The sequence below is a fragment of the Lepisma saccharinum genome, chromosome 2, assembly GCF_977018435.1.
Source record: "Lepisma saccharinum chromosome 2, izLepSacc3.1, whole genome shotgun sequence".
NCBI lineage: Eukaryota > Metazoa > Arthropoda > Insecta > Zygentoma > Lepismatidae > Lepisma > Lepisma saccharinum.
This window is the reverse complement of record NC_139230.1, coordinates 57149165-57166841: the sequence shown is the minus strand read 5'-3', so window position 1 is coordinate 57166841 and position 17677 is coordinate 57149165. Positions and strand designations below refer to the sequence as shown.

Sequence of the window (17677 nt, the reverse complement as noted above, 5' to 3'; positions counted from 1 at the left end):
GCCAAAGGAATTCGGGAGCTGCCAGAACGATGGCAACGGTGCCTCGGCGAGCACGGAGAATACTTTGAAAAACTGACAGAGTTTGGTGTTTCTTCTGCTACCTATTTCCTCTGCAGAAATAAAAGTCCCGGTCAACCTTGAACGACCCTTGTATTTCTTGCACATTTAAGCAGTTTATTCTGAAAAAGTTCAAATTGAACATTGGTGCACATGAAGCACATTCCAGATCTCTTCTTCGGCGCTTCTAAATTTCAAGCGATTACATTATCAGAGGCTGACCATCATATTATCCAGTGAAATTAGAAACCGTTACCAATGTAATTCCACTCATAATTAACTTTCGGAATTGCGCGATAATTGAATTTTTGATACGTTTAGAAACAATATATTTTTATTTTATTACGATTTCAATATCTTGTTTATTTTTTCCATAGCAGAAAATATAACCATCCTCGATAAAATAAAGTATGCAAAAGGTAGTGACGATTAAATAGGCATCAATCAGTTTCAAGAAAGCATACGTATTGTATATTAAAATTCAATGTAGCCTTTGTGTTCGGACCTTAAAGATTCTAGAGAGGTACATTGGATTGGTAACCTCTAAAAGAATGCCAATTCTGTTTCGAAGAACACCTGGTAAGTTTTCGTGTTGATCCAAATTTGTGTTTTTACAAGTCGATCCCACGTTACACCAATATTACAGTTCTGTCCTGAAGGACTCTCCCTGGCTAAAAATAACTTACGAAATAAAACAACTATATTATTGTTAACAGAGTTAATAACGTATTTCATGAAATACTACTTAAACTATTAGTTATGAAGGGTAAATATTCCTTTATTAATTTCATCTAACCATTATTCATTTCCATTATTGTAATTAGTCACAAGAGGCAGAAAGCCGACGTGCATTAAGCAACAAAAGGAAAAGAAAATTTTCACTTTACTCCATTCCTTTATGTGAACTCTGTGACCGAGCGCATTAAGTGGTCTCGCCACCGAGGACCACTTAAGTTTCTGGGTTTAAGTCCCGGCCTGCGCATAAGTATTCTTTGAGTGTGTCCGTTCATCAATTTCATCTATTCATCACTCATCCTCACCGTTACGATTAGCCAAAAGTGGGAAAATATCGAGGTTAAATAAAAATATTACAACTACTTAATCACCATGCATCATCATCATCATCGTCGTCGTCACGATTAGTCAAAAGTGGCAGAAAAAGGACATAATACGAAACGAATCCTCAAATCACAATCCCTGAAAGAAGACAGAATTCACGTTATCAAATGTAAGGGGTGGCGTTTTAGCGTGATGTACGTATGTAGGACGTCGCTAGACATTTTTGTAACATTCCAACTAAATGTCTTCTTTCGGAGGTAATTAAACTACTCGTCACATCTAACGCCAAGAAGACTCGACGGGTGTCGATATTGCGGGAATGCGGCTTGGCGAGTGGATTCCACCTACCTACCACCTATCTGGAAAGAACACCGCTGTCGAGTTTCAATTCTCGACGGGAAAGGTACAGGGAGAATTCTATGCAACATTAAAGAGAAGTCCATCAAATTTCCTTCTTCGAGCTTAGTAAGTTTCGAACAACAATGGGAGAGACGTCTAGAGATGCCGACATGACAAAAGCAACGACGACATCCTTCACGGACCAGTATATTGTGTCTGAAGCGCAAATTAGATATCCTAATGATCAAAGCAAAAAGCGAAACGAACAATGAGGTTCAAGTTGTACTGGTGCCTTCCAAAGCCTAATTAAGTTGTTAAAAAGTAAGAAAATTTATTATGTGCTTGTCAGTTAACACAGTCTGACCACTTGTCTCCGGTAAAAATGGCAAACGGAAAAATAAGGAAAAGGAAAAATGACAACAAAAAGAAATCAAAAGCAAAATAAATAATTCATATGTAAATTGTAAACAAGAAAAGCATTGATGCTGTATTTAACAAAGGCAATATTTTATTCAACTTTGATTTCGTCACTTTACATGCATTGCAACTTTAGGTTATGTGCGCGTAAACTTGTTTTCACTACCCCACAAAGTTTCATTACACATGCTTCAAATTATTCACAAAGGTAGCATTTTATTAACATGTGATTCTATAGCGGCAGCAACTCCTGCCAGATTAAATAATGAATAAATTAAAAGGCATAATAATTATTTTTGGAAGCATCGAATACAATGTATCCATTCAAAGACAATTTAGTGTAAAAATACATCAAAATTACATTAAATTTTAATTTCAAAGGATGAAATGCGAAGACACGTAATTTATCAATTTCCAGTAAAAATCAGATTGCAGTTGCTATTCTCACTCTCGTCATTTTCACTTCCCCATTCGAAAAAAATGTTCTGGATATTGCATTTGCATACAAATGTAACTGCGTGAGCAGTAATCTTACGCCAAACTGGATGGAATTAAAAGAAAAAAAACTCTTTGCTCTCCTGCAAGAACATAAGCCAGCTTCCGTGGCGGAAAGACCAGCATAACGCGCTGCGACGTCACAGGTCCCCAGATTCAACCCCTGACTAAGACATTGTATCACAGACTGTCTCATCATGCACTTCATAAAACATCCTCATCCTTCTCATTAACACAGAAAGCAGAACAACGACGCCAAATAGAAAGAAAGTACATGAAGCCAAGGGTTGTACTAACTTGTATAAGATATTGAACATCAGGAAGAATGGAAAATAGTGCAGGATTCATACCATGATCTATTACTTGACGTGAAGGAATTTTAGAATGGGAACTCCTAGTAACATGAATGCTCTTGCCCTCCCCGATTAATGCTGTCTGTACTTTGGAAATACACAAAAGAAAGAAAAGGCAGAAAACGAAAAACCACCTTTCTCTTGACCTTTGGTTGCTAACGTAACGACGTTCGATCAGAGTTGTGTTCATATTTCTGTAGGCAGGCAGGAAATGGAAGGAAATGAAAGGGAAGCCAGAGAAAATGGTAGAGAGCAAGAGGGGTGAACTTTCTCGTAGCACGTAGAATCGGCTTTTAAAATAACTTCAGCCTAGCACGCGGGCACTGAGCATAAATATACCAGATTCGCAATGTACCGAAGTGTCTTTATTAAAGTCATTGAATCATAGTGATTATGTATTAGTTAAGAGCCATTGCAACAAATTTTAACGACAAAATCAAACTACGTCAAACACATCAGAAGATACTTAAGTATCCCTCAACATATCAATTGCATTCTTGCATGGTGATGTATATACGTGACTGTATCCATTACAGTCTGTAATGCCTCACTTATGGAGTAGTGTTAACGTCATCCACTTGGTTCCGAATTAAGCGAAAAGCTAGTAGGAATAAAATGGGGCAATAGAGAAAAATAGATCAATAGTTACACACGCTTATTAGAAACGCCACTTTTAATTTTCTCCTTGGTAATTTTCCTACTAGTCCATCTAATTCAGAGCCACCAGCCGCCGCTGTCGCCTTGTACATGTTGGAGGTACAAAGTTGTTCGGATCTCATTTTAAATTGTAGGCTCACTCCAGACTAGCCTTTTTGTGATAAACTTAAAAACAAACTAAAAATTTACAAAAAATAATTTTGGTTATGAAACTATATTATTTAAAAATGACCTTCTGGTGTTCGATACAACGAATCTTAATAATTACTTACTAATACGAGTATTTAATTCAAGTTTAATGTTTTCGCAAAATTCTTCAGCTTCTGTGTCATTTGCTATATTCCAATATTCTGTTGCCATTTCTTTCATCTTTATCTTCACGTTACTTACTCTCAGGATTTCCTTATTGTATCTCTCTGAAGCCTCACGGCACATACTCGAGGTTGAATCCTTACTTCAACTAATCTTTGCATCCATCTTAGCTTTGTTTGATTTGAGGGTCCGAGTGGTTCTTGTACGGGCTTTCTTTTTGCTTTCCTCGCTTCCATTCATTTCTAAATTTTGATCCGATGTGCTCAATAGGTCAATAGAAGGGGGAAAATATAAATGTTGAGGTTTACATATTTTCAAAAATTTGAAGTTCGATTAGTTCGCTTATAGTCATGCTCAACTTGACGCATAAAATTATTGGTCTATATTGCCTATTTGTTTTTGGGAAAATGTTACAGCTTCTCTTTGAATTTGGTGATACAGGCTTGCCTAAATGATTATATTTTCCATATCAATGTTTAATATGTAGACATATGGTATCCATAATAATTGCTGATGACACTTTCTACTCTAATTTCCACTTTTATATTAACATGCAAATCATATTTTAGATTAAGAAATCCAGGATTTTGTACTGAGAGGGAAATTTTAATGCAACTGGATCTCTTCTAAAACTATAGGCCTAGCCTTGTCTAACTTGTGTGAATAAAGTTAACTCCAAAACTCTGTTCGGGGTCTTCCTCACCCACGCCTTTTCTTTATCCAGACCAGTTATGATTGACAGTGTATCATTTCAATTGCAATTTTATCCTTCCAAGATATTTTCTGAAACATTTTGCAGCACTGAAGTATAAATATTCCACCTGGTTTCCTTTCCTGTCATTTCGTAATTAGGAAAAAAAAAGTACCTGGGGCCAGAAACGACCCCACAGAAAGTTCACGTTTTGCAGCATTACTAGTTTTCTGAGGGTAGCAACTTACAGAGGTTTATGTTATCACCGTGAAAATTAATAAATGTTCGCCATCCTGGTGAATTTCAGCGAGGTCTAGACGTCATACGTTTTGAAAAATTCTGGCCATACACATACACTACTGAAGATAGTGATGTAGGTTATATTGAATGAAAAGATGTGGATACAGAAACAACTGATATGGCGACGTTCTCGGTGTATCAAACAGTAACATAAATATCAGTAAAAATGGAAATAGTGTTTGGAATACAAAACCGACTAAAACGAAGAGGAAACGTTCGGGAAAGTTTCATTACCTTCAGACAATGCTGTCTACATACGTATACGATATTTGTGTTCACAAACAACTGAGCAGAGGGATTCAAACAAACGTGAAGTTGAAAGTGAAGATGCTTACAGCACTTAATTTGCAGCACCTCTTGACTCTTGCTGATGCATGGAAAAGCCGAACCCCTAAATGAGTAATAACAGCCCGACTTGGTATTGTCATCTTTAGAACGATCATGTATATGATTGTTTCACTAAATTTTACGCTCCTTGCCTTCCGACAAGAAATAAACTAATCATATTTATGATAGTTGCAAGGATTTTGTCAAAATCGTACTACAATCAAAGCAATATGTAATGTCAATATTTTCAGAAATGAATGATAATTTTAATCATAAAATATGTCATTAAAATTAACAATTGAAAAACGAAAGCGGAAAAAGTATGTATTTAGCACAAAAACAGATTATGAAAATAAGTCATTTAAAAACCATACTTTGCCCTCACACTTTAGTACAATTCGTTTATGTTAAACAATTAAACTAACAATAAAATAAAGGCAATTATATTAACAATATTATCAAAATATCAAGCTACGTATAATCTTGGGATCAAAAATAAAATTATCTGAAACTTTTTACCCTAAACGTGAGTTTGAAGATCACGTTGCTGAAGTATTTAATTAGTTTTTACACTGCATCAGTGATACGTTGCATTAATTTCCACTTTTACCCCCATGCCACTGTTAATATCATGGACAGCCTGGTCTAAAATGCTTGTATTTGTTTGTTAAAATCGGATTTAGTCAAATAATCCAGGCTGCATTTTTAAGCAGAAAGATTCGTGCCTGCACGCGAATAAGCCTATTTATTCTCTTCGAGAGGGAAAGGGGGGGAAGGCACCTCAAGCGACACAAACAGGATTTTACGCTCAAACTGGCCTTTGCTATGAGTAATTAAAATGTGTCTTCTGCTTCGTCTATTAGCTGTTCTGATTCCATCTTTTCCTGGTCTGGACTACGGAGTTCTAACTTATAATCAAACGAACTACTGCTGTGAACAAAATTGAAGAGAGGCCATTAAAAAAAATTACACATAGTTTGTTAATAATATCCACTTGCTATTCAACGTAGCGTCTCTCTCTCTCTCTCCCTCTCTTTAGATTAGTAGACACGGCGGCAATGAATGATTATTTGATAAAATTGATGAAACGACAAATACAACGGAACAGACGTGCCCTCTGCAGCACTCGAATCCAGAATCATAAGGGCTAAACCATGTTGTCGCTGTAGCCTCGATATAAAATATTCCGTACTTAGGTCGCTGATCAACTGAAGTACTAATCGCATCGGTAACGATGGATGATAATTAGATTAATCTGATGGACACTCGAAAGGAACACCAATGCTCAGACCAGGACTCAAACACAGAACCTTCGGTGATGAGATTGAGGCGGTTATACAACCGGTTCGGCCACAGTGGCAGCAACTATCTAATGAGCTGTAAAAATCGCAGATTTTCCTTCTTTTTATCAGTTAGTTGCAGTGTGAGATCTACCTTTGTATATGCATGAGTATGAACAGGTGTAAATGGTTACTCATTATCTTTAGTTATAGCAACAATGAGAAAGGTTAGATGGAAATGGAAACAAACATCCACGCTTGTGTGTGGACTATGTTGATAATTTTAATCAAGAGACGCTTTGGTTGTACCAAATCGATGACACGGCCTGACGTTTCTATTGCAAGGAGTTTCTTGGTAATTCTTTTAGTTGAAAACAAATTCCAAACAATACATACAGCTCTAGTCATGAAATTGTGCGGCCCTTGCAGATAGAAAAAGGAATAAGTTACGAGTTTAAGATAAGTATTTATCATTTTCTGAGAAAATTATCATTATCACCTTGCCCAAGAGTGTAGAGGTCAGGGCGTGGTTTACAATACAATTTGTATAGTAAATCAATTAAAGTAACGAATGAATGCCTTGATACCTTGATGATATACCCTGATGGTGCAGTGGTAACGTAGTGGCGGTCCCTTCCACTCAGCCAGATCGCGTCCATTACTGACCACTACCAACAAGTAAAACTAGATAAAGTCATTTTATAACGGTATTCAGGGGCATATTAAATATAAATGCCCATTTTAAATATTTCTGCTCCCTCTCCGTCCACATTCATTTCTTTTTTCGGTGTCGATACAGCTGTTGCAACAAATTATCTGATTTTCCAAATTATCGAAGGAGTTTAAAATGAGAAAAAGCAAAACAAAGGGTAGAACAATTTGTAATATACTAACTTACATTGATATGATTTGTAACACTATTAAGGCTTGTTTAAATGTTTAATAAAGCACTCAAAATGCTGATCAAGGCAGAATTTATTGCAACTTGTTTGAAGAAGACCCTGTTAGAGGGTGCAGACGTTACGTTTATAGTGTCTCATTTTGCAATAAATTCTGCCTTGGTCAGCATTTTGAGTGTTTTGTGACATAACATATTGCTACAGTGCAAATATTAAATCACTAGCATGAGAACACCTGCCTTAGCAAATAATTGTTTACAGATATGCGAATGCCTCTCCGATGGCATAGCGGTAAAATCGTAGTTTTGTAATCAAGAGGTCCCAGGATTGATACTCAGTGGAGGCACACAGGGGTCTTAAAACGTCAAACAAATGTGTGAAACTCAATATTCTTGACATGTACTTTGTAAGACAATCACATTTAACAATTTCGACTTTCCAAGGCTTTATTTTAATAAGAAATGCGCTGAATTTAACATTAGTTTTTCAGTCGTAGATATTTTTTTCTGACTAGTTATTTATGATTATACATTGGAGGAATATCTTGAGCGCAGCCATATAAATGCAAGCTATTTTTCATCGTGATAATCATGGTTTATTCAAAACAGTATCGAAGTTTCATTGAGCGAAAGTAAACGGTTGCCTGCCTATCTTGTAAATCGATTTCGTGCGTGCGCGTGTTTCACCTGCGTAAGTTGGCTCGTCCATAGCGCAGGGTGAACGATCACATTCTCCAACACCGTTGCCTTTTCTCACCGTTAAAACACACACATTTCGTTCCCAAACGTGAATGTCATAGGCTTCCTGTCTTGCAAGACACCCGTGACATGACAATGAACACAGGAATGCAACAATCCTCCGCAAACGTGGAATTCAAACAAATTGGCTTGTTCTGTGGAAGACCGAACGTAGGAACGACAGGAGGAGGAGGACGTGCCTTCCGTAGATAGGGTTGATATCTAGCTTCTGGGTTCGAATTTAGGTTGAATTCTAACAAATATTTCAACTAGATGTTGCAATGATGGACGCCGAAGTTGGTCATTTTAATTCTTCGAATCGGGTTCGAATCCTGACTTAGGCATAGGTGTAATCATATCATCACTCATCCTCAACTTTGCGATTGGTCAAAAGTGGGAGAAAGGCGAAGTAAAACAAACTAAATCAATCAGAAAAAGTTCTTCGAATCCCTGCAGTGTGCGTGTTTACATACTCTATACTGAGATGGGCTAATCGGCACTGGACCTGCAGTTTAAAGTGAGAACCACTGCACCATTTTTCCTCAACCGGGGATCAAATACGGAATCCCACAACTACAACAACACTATGCCATCAGGGAGACCCAAAAGAAATAAAGTGTGCTCCTTGCACCGTGCCCTTTTAGTCACATAAAAGGAATGTGGAGTTAGAGCCCCACTTAATCTGGGCGAAACCCAGAGCCGCCATATGTAAAAAAAAACAACTTTTAGATCACCCACACCAGGTATCCCGCGTTGCATTCAGACTCCCTACCAACTAGACCATCGCGGCTCCTCTGTATTGTATCGTATATGAAAATTATAGTTGGTGGCTCAGCACTTAGGCTATTTGATCCCTTAACACAAGATTGAGACCAGCTCATAAAAACAACTAAAAATAGTTTAAGTAAATCTGTCAATATAACGAATGAATGCCTCCCTAATGGCATAGTGATAACGTCGTCGCATTGTAATCAAGGGATCACGAGTTCGATAGCCGGTGGAAGCACATAGTGGTTCGGAATCGGATCCTACTATAAACTGTATATCCTTATCACCATTTATTCTCATTTTCGCGATTAGCCAAAATTAACAGAAAAGCGTGGTAAAAGAAACCAAATCCATTAAACTGTAGATCCATTCCTGATTAGTCTATCTGGACTTTAAAAAATAACGAATGTTTAGACTAAAATACATGTTACAGGATGAACTCCTTATCAAGAACAACGTAAAGCAAAACTAACGACAAAAATTTATGATGCCTATACTACCTCGGTAAATGCCAAGGGTACTCGGCATACATATGAACAGACAAAACAACAAAAAAACATATGATTATCCTGGTTTTTGTTTCAGGCTCCAGAGAACCATTAGTCATGGATAAATGTAGTTTCAAAGTGGAAGACTCGATAACATTCGAATGGTTCTCGGAAAGGTCATCCCTCTCCTTGACATGCAGATCCCAATGTGAAATTGTAGCTGGTGTAAAGTAACCTGTGTGTTGACGCATCCATAATATTGGGACTCTAAACCCGTGGCGGGTTGGATGTATCTGTCTTGCACTTGCAGTTGCAGTTTGACAATGTAGGACACCCAGGATGCTCGGAAACGGAACAAAGGAAGGTTAATAAGTTAACATGTCAGCAAACTCAATAATATGTAAATATAAAGGCACGTAACTTCAGAAGCTAAACTTCACATGTTAAAATTGTATTTATGTAAGAGGAGACCTTGTCATCAGGTCAATCCACCGACTTTTTTCAGAAGAGGTTATTAAAGCAGAGAAATGAACGCAGGACAAGTCGAGAACTTCCCACAGAACTTCTCATTTGAGTTTCCGGTTGCTAGGACTGAAAATTCCCAGATACAACAGTGTTGCATGACAATGGAATTACCATTCTTTCCAACTGCCACGTGCTCTTCGGGTATTCCGCTCGTACCTCTTGAGCTTCTTGGTCTTCAGTGTTTCCCATTGCGTTTCGGTCATGCCATGCCCAACCACGCAAGTTCAAGGCCCTTTCCAAACAAAGTTCAAAAGCCGATCCTTTCCGAATGCCCATAGACTACAAAACTTCGCTGCATCGGCCGCGCTGATAAATAACATGCAATATGTTTGTGACTGACAACGTGAGGCACACCTGTAATTTTCACGTTGATTCACATCACATGTCCACTTTGGTAGTTCCTTCGAGAAGGCATATAATTTAAAATTCTAGATAAATGTTCGTGCGTGTTGATCTTTGCACAACAGGCGCATACGAAAGTACACTTATTTTATGGCGTGAAAAGAATGCCTACTTTCTTTGCACACATACACACACACAAACAAAAAAAGGCCTCCTCGATAGTGTAGTGGCGTACGCTCTTTCCTTGTATAATCGATTGATTGCTTGATTTGGTTTATTTACTTCGCATTTCTGCCACTTTTGGCTAATCGCGAAGATGGGGATGAGTGACCATATGATGAAGGGACATTCACAAAAACATACATATGTGGCCTCCCCAATGGTGCAGTGTTAGCGTCGTCGCTTTGTAATCAAGGGGTCCCGAGTTCGATTCCCGGAGGAGGCACATAGTGGTTCAGATTCCACTTTAAACTGTAGGTCCAGTGCCGATTAGCCTTACTGTGCGTAAAGTGGACTGAAACACCAACTCAATCAATCAATCAGAAAATATACATGCCCAGAGACGGCCTCCGTGGAAGAGTGGTTATCACACCGCACTACGACGCCAGGTGTTCCGGGTTCAAATTCCGGCCTGGGCATGAAATTATTTCCGAGTGTACCTTCATCAATTTCATCACTCATCCTCATCTTCGCGATTAGCCAAAAGTTGCAGAAAAGCGAAGTGAAATATAACAAATCAATCGTACATCCCAGGCCTGGATTCGAACCCGGTACCCCAGGCGCCGCAGCGTGATCTGCTAACCACTCAGCCACGGAGGCCAGCTCCTTGTAATCGAGTGGGCTATAATTGGAACCCCAGTGGAAGCACATTGAACAGGGGTTTGTAGCACACTTTAAATCTTAGGTTCAATCCCCATTTGCCTGTCTGAGTATAAGGTGGACTTAAACTGTGACACACACAGCACATGTATAAACGCTTAAGAAGTTAGTGTGGACTCATTTACATTCCCCATTACCTGAGAACTGAAATCGTTAATTTACTATTAGTTTTCTTAATGCTCCTACTCCCGAATACTCCACCGTTACCTCGCATGGCCCAATCGCGTGCTGAAGATTAAAACTTGTTTGCGTGTCTCGGCACTTTGGTCAATTACGCCCATCACAAGATAAGGGGGACAAGCTCCATAACAAAAACAAGCTCTTGGTCGGTGTTTGGCAATCGCTCATTCCTGTTGTACAGAAGATACGGGGAGGAGCTGTTTTTTTTAAAAAAAAATAGCTCTTGATTCCAAGAGAATTACCTCGGCCACAATAACAGTTGTAATGAGTAATAGGCACCACAAGGGACGAAAACAGCGGCAATTATGAAAATGCGTAATAGAGAAAACACCAGGTATGAATTCTCTTTGCAGGTGCTAATATCAAACTGCAAAAACACTGTTTCCTACAAGGTTCAAGACAAAAAAGTATCGCCTAAATCCATTCTGTTCTGGTCACACATATCGCACCCATATTGAAGGCACTTCGTGTCCTGACGTCAATGTTGTATGCCATCGTTGTTAGGTTAGGTTTGTTAGATTTAGAAATCTTAGCAAGGCAGTATTTCTGGGATTGACAAAAAAGTTGTTATTTTTGCTAAGAGAACTAAACTTAAAAAGCCTAACCTAACAACGAAGACATACCGCAATGACGTCAGGACACGAAGTGTCTTCAATATGGGTGCCACAAGTGAGACCCCTTCTTTTCTGTTCACTGTAAATTTGAAGTTCGTATCTTTTGCGTCGATTTCTCAACGAATGTTCCCCGTGCATTTTTAGTGGCATCATCGGACCTTTTTTTTTTTTTTCAAAACGAGGAAGGAGATGATGTTACAGTGAATTGTGAGCGGTACCGATTGATGTTAACAGATTTTCTATGGCCAAATTTAGATGAAATTGGTTTGGAGAACATGTGGTTCCAACAAGACGGTGCCACATGTAACACTGCTAATGCCACTATCGACGTATTGCAAGAACAGTTTGGTGAAAGGATAATTTCAAGAAATGCAACTGTTAGTTGGCCTCCAAGAAGTTCTGATTTAACTCCTTTAGATTGCTTTTAGTGGGGGTTATTTGAAATCTATAGTCTATGCAAACAGACCACGAACCCTTGATGAATTAAGATTGAACATCGAACGCTGCATTCGTGACATTAGGCCCGAGTTATTGCACAAAATCATTGAAAATTGGGTTCATCGAATTCACTCGTGTGCACGAAGTCGAGGTTGACACTGAAATGATGTGTTATTCAAAACATAATGTAATAAACTATGCTTCAAAATAATATCAAAAATTTGGTTGAAATAGTTTTTATTTTATTTCATTGTAGAATCATATCGTTCTCATTGGAAAACCCTATACTTAGAACAAATGTTAAAGCTTGGCTAAATTTTGGGCCTATTTCAACAACAACTTTTCTGAAAGAATACTGAAAAATTAGATTAAGATTTCATTTGTGGCATTTGGGATGATCTTTCCAAGTACTCCTCCTAGGTAAAGTTCTAAAGAAATCATTATTAGAATTTAGTTTCACGTGGGTCCTCTAAACGAGATACTTTCTTCGAAAGAAGCCTATGCATTGACAGGCCCAATATACAGCGTAGTCTAAAAAGGAATGCCAGTTTTTACGATTCTCTTTGTATGAACCTTGACATACATTATGGAATGACCCTGTATATATTCCACAGGATATGCCAAACTTTTCGGGTTCAGATAGGGCCATAATAAGTTGGTATCCGATCATAAACCCTTTAAGGACTACGTATATTGCATATGGACACCAAAACAGTGGCATTAAATGTATCAAATCATCTGTAAAGACAAATCCTTGAAACACTACTCCAAATTTTTGTGCTCTGCAAGAAAATGCAATTCACAGTCAGCTCACGATCTGTCTAAAACGTGAGATCTCAGTATTATTAACACAAAATCATGATTAGAATGTGGAGGCCTACGCAAATATAACTTCGGTTTGCATAAAACTGCGTACTTGGTGAGCTATATTATTAAGTATGAAAGAAAATATACCACATCCATATCCTAATTGATGGTAACCAAATGGTTTAAAAGCACAAAAGGTGGTACTTACGATGTTGTGTTAAGGCTTCGTCAATGTCCATGAATCTGTAAAGAAAGGAAAAAAAAACAATGAGTGCACATTAAGGGATGTGTAACTCTGTACAGGCATTTCAGAGGTATACATAAGAAAGTGTTGTTAAAGGTAAATTTCCACACAGGATATTGTGTTACGGTCATGCTTCGATTGTGTGGTGTCGCGTACATATCCTGTATCTTGTTTAATTTCTTGCTCCGTCTATCTGTGCTCATAACGTAAATATATGAAGGTGCACTCAAGCGACAGCACACGGGTCGTTTCTGCCAAGAAGTGTTATTACTAGGGAACGGAACTTTATGTGCTAAAATACTCAGAAATATTTATTTTTTATGTCATAAATGTTGAAAATATGTGATAAAAACAGGAAAATGTGTGACAAAAATAAAAAAAACATTTTGTAACAAAAACAAAATATTACATGCATTTTAAACACCTGAAATCAGTTTCTAAATGCGTACCCCTTAGTGAGCTATTTCTTGGAAGAGTTGCCGTGGATCACCATAGTTTTTCAAAATCCTCCATTGTAAATCTGTGACAATTATCTCTAAAAAGCATCTTATATGCGAGAAAGATCGCTCCACGTCACAAGAAACAATTCTTGTAAATTTGAAGCACGAAATGCCACTAACGCTGAAGTTTTCCAGAGCTTCCTCTTCCTCTACTTCACCTTCCAAAACACGTGCAATTTGGCGCAAAGTTTGAAAACCTTGATTTTTCCCAAAAATTTCTGTACATTTAGACATTAGGACTTGAGGGTTCCAGTGGGGGTAATATTTCCCCCCAATAGGATCGTAGGCGAGGCGCCAGAAGTCTGCCAGCGAGCGTGTTCAAAGACAAAACAAACCTAACACTCTCCACATGAAAGAGGTGCGGAGAATAAACATTTTTCCTTCGAGGATTTCGAGGTAGCTGAAGTCAATGAGCGATTTTATGTATTTAAAATGAAAATTCGCAAATATATGTATTTACATACGGAAAATTGGAAAATATGTTGTTGTTTTTTTATGTAAAATAAAATTTGCTGTGTTGACATACTCTATGTGATCATAAGTATCCGGACACCTACCTGAAAAGAAAGTACAAGTTTGGGCAACCCTCCATCGGGAACATTGGCAGTAAATACAGTGTTGGCCCACCCTTAGTCTTGATGACAGCGTTCACTCTCACAGGCATACTTTCAATCAGGTGCCAGAAGGTTTCCTGAGAAATGGCAGCCCATTCCTCGCAGAGCGCCAAAATGAGAAGAGGTATTGATGTGGATCGGTGTGGTCTAGCATGATGTCGGCATTCCAAAACATGCCAGAGATGTTCTATGGGTTTCAAATCAGGACTCTGCGCAGGCCAGTCCATTAATGGGACGTTGTTGTCGTCAAACCACTCCCCCAAAAGCCCTGCAGTATGGACGTTTGCTCGGTGGTGTTAAAGACACAATGGTCATCCCCGAACTGGTCTTCGACGGTAGGCAGCATGAAAGCTGTTAAAATGTCAACATAAGCTTGCGCCGTGACATTGCCATGTAAAGCAACAAGGGGGCCAAGCCCCCTCCAGGAGAAACATGACCACACTGTAACCCCACCACCTCCGAAGTTCACTGTCGGCACTATACAGGCTGGTAGATGTCGTTCACCAGGCATTCGCCACATCCACACCCTACCATCGGATCGCCACATTGTGTACTGTGATTCATCGCTCCACACAACGGTTTTCCACTGTTCTATGGTCCAGTTTCGACGCTCCTTGCACCACACGAGGCGGCGTTTGGCATTTGTCTGTGTGATGTTTGACTTATGGGCAGCTGCTCGGCCATTGAAACCAAGTTTTCGCACCTTGCGCCAAACAGTAATAGTGCTTGGAGTAGATCCTGATGCAGTTCGAAATTCCTGTGTGATGGTGGCGATGGATGATTGACGATAATGCTGTACGACCCTCTTCAACACTCGACGGTCTCTGGAGGTCAACATGGGAGGTTGGCCTGCACGCTTTAGGGTTGTACACATTCCTTCACTATAACATCGGAAACAGTGGACAGAGGGATGTTTAGGAGGGTGGAAATCTCACACACAGACTTCCTACACAAGTGGCATCCAACCAACTGACCACGTTGAAAGTCTGCGAGTTCCTCAGTCTATCCCATACTTCTGTGTCACACTGTCTGCAGACTACTGAGTTCGCTGACTATGTGTTCCACGCGGTAGATGGCAGTACTGTGTCGCCCTCTATGATAAACACACGTTTCGCGGGGTGTCCGGATACTTTTGATCACATAGAGTATAAGGCTATAGTTATTACACTATCATGCGACTAATAGCCCCGTCTAGTTCGCTGCACTATTTGACTCTCTCTGCACTTGTGCGCCTAGTTGGTTACACGGTGCAACACCGACTCGTCTACTTGGTTGATTTGATGCCAAGTAGTGTATTTGGTGTCTGCACCGTTTTCACTACCTTCTGGAGCGGTGTAATTTGTGGTGTGCGGTCAGGTGGTGCGTGCTAACTAATCAGATGAAAGTTTAAAGCAGCAGACAGGCATTTGTTGTATCTTCTGAACTTGAAGACTGCTATTCGTCTACTTGGTTGAACGTCATTTCCTTGCACCAGCCTGACACTGGAAAACACCTGCACTACACCGAGTGACAAAAAGTGCAGGGAACTAAACGGGGCTATAGTGTTTCGGTTGCTTGTCACGAATACCTCTAGCAGCCGATCACAGCTCAGTACCAACAGGACGGAAGCAGCAGATTATGTAGAAACTAAATACCTGCTCCTTGCGTTAATTCTATGAGGCTGTACTACTCAGCGATTCCAGACATGAGACAGTGAGAACACAATATATGAAAATTGCCCTTACGTGCAATACAATTACGAATATAGTTGGTTCATTCGTTACCGATATACCTACACAATGACAAATTTTGAATTACGTGTATAGAGTACTAGCTTCCCCCATCATTAGATTAGAACCTTGTGTGCGAAGTTGAAAACTCGAGAATCTTCCATCCCTCATGTCTGACAACAGAACGAGAATACCTGATGTGGAAAGAACGAAGATAAATGTAGAAAAATATGAGCTAAAAGTATTTTTTGAACGAAAAGCTATTTTTTAATCTCGTATTTAGCTCGCATCAGCAAATATAAAAGCACGTTTTATCATCATTCGCGCAGCATTTTAAAACACATTTCCTGCTTCTTCTCGATCCACGATCTGCGTTTGGTTCCAGTTGTCAGCCTCTACTGATAGCGCTATAGTAAATATGTTATTCAACTGAATTCAATTGAATTGCTGTTTGTTATAATACTAGGTAATAATGGTCTAATGCAATAAATACTATTTAGGATATTATATAGATAGATAAACACACAATATACATCGTTATGCCTTTTGAAATTACCGACTTGGTTTTCTAAGGCAAACATGAAGAATATAATGGAGAAAAAATTGCCCTTTGATTTGGACCATAGTGATTAAAATGTACTTTGGATAAAATATTAATATTGAGTCTTGTGTGTTTTCTGTCCGAATTTTTAAGTTTTGAAATGTGGTTTCCAGTAGACCTTTTGGTGCTATTGAACTACAAAGGAAAGTTGTTAGTGCGTGTTAAAATATTTTAAGATAACCTATTTTCTTGTTTTGAGAAAATGTTGATGTTACACGTTTGTTCCAGAATGTAATTATAATTCTTGAGTTATTTGCATCTTTATGTGTCGTAAACGCTTTATACTTTACATTCATACAAAGTCTCACGCAGATGCCACACATGCCTCCCCCCTCCGCTTCACACATACACACAATGTGGCCATTCGCTCTGCCGTACATTCTCCCAAACAAGCAGACACTGAACTGTCCTAAGCACGGCTTGTAATCCTCTTGAACAAGCAAGCTGTCAGTTTAACTTAGAGTTAGCTCTCCAAATCAGTTCTCCTTGACGGCCCTGCTTTACCTATTGAGTCTCCGAGTTCCGCTCACAGAAAAAAATTATAATTTCACTTCGTGAAAGGACAATTCCAAAGGAATCTTCAGGTGCTTTTCTCCATCGACGCAATCTTACTTGTAAACAACAATGATAAGTAGAAACTATTTTATCCAAGACGTCCTTAATTACAAAAGTTTGTGGAAACTCTATACTTCAAAGTGTTACTGTGTACTGTCAATGGTTTCATAACAAGATGGGTCTGTAATGTGACGTCACACTATTGTAACATCGCCTTCTGAACTTTGTGACCGTTGCTTAACTCAAACGGCGATATGAGATGTGTGCGGAAGTATTACAGAAGTTACAGGTTTTTGCACTATTTTGCGTCTCATTCGATAACCTCGGCCGGTATAATGGTCCAAGAGATTTGTTACAGATGTAAATTCAATTACTTCACGTATCTCGATTGAAGCTTTGTTGTTGAAGTGGAACAATCCCAACTTGAAATATATAAGCAAACGAAGTTCAAAATGATACCACTTTGATTTCGTGTTATAAGTCCACATTA

General features: G+C 38.9%; 1 protein-coding gene across 4 annotated transcripts in view; it reads right to left on the bottom strand.

Moving 5' to 3' along the window:
* The window catches only part of LOC145984049 (protein O-linked-mannose beta-1,2-N-acetylglucosaminyltransferase 1-like), a 570971-nt gene that overhangs the window by 289932 nt on the left and 263362 nt on the right, over positions 1-17677 (bottom strand). For all 4 annotated transcript variants that reach the window (XM_083117391.1, XM_083117388.1, XM_083117389.1 and 1 more), the window contains one exon: positions 13173-13207. The gene's annotated coding sequence lies outside the window, so the exon portion shown is untranslated. The remainder of the gene's footprint in view (positions 1-13172; positions 13208-17677) is intronic.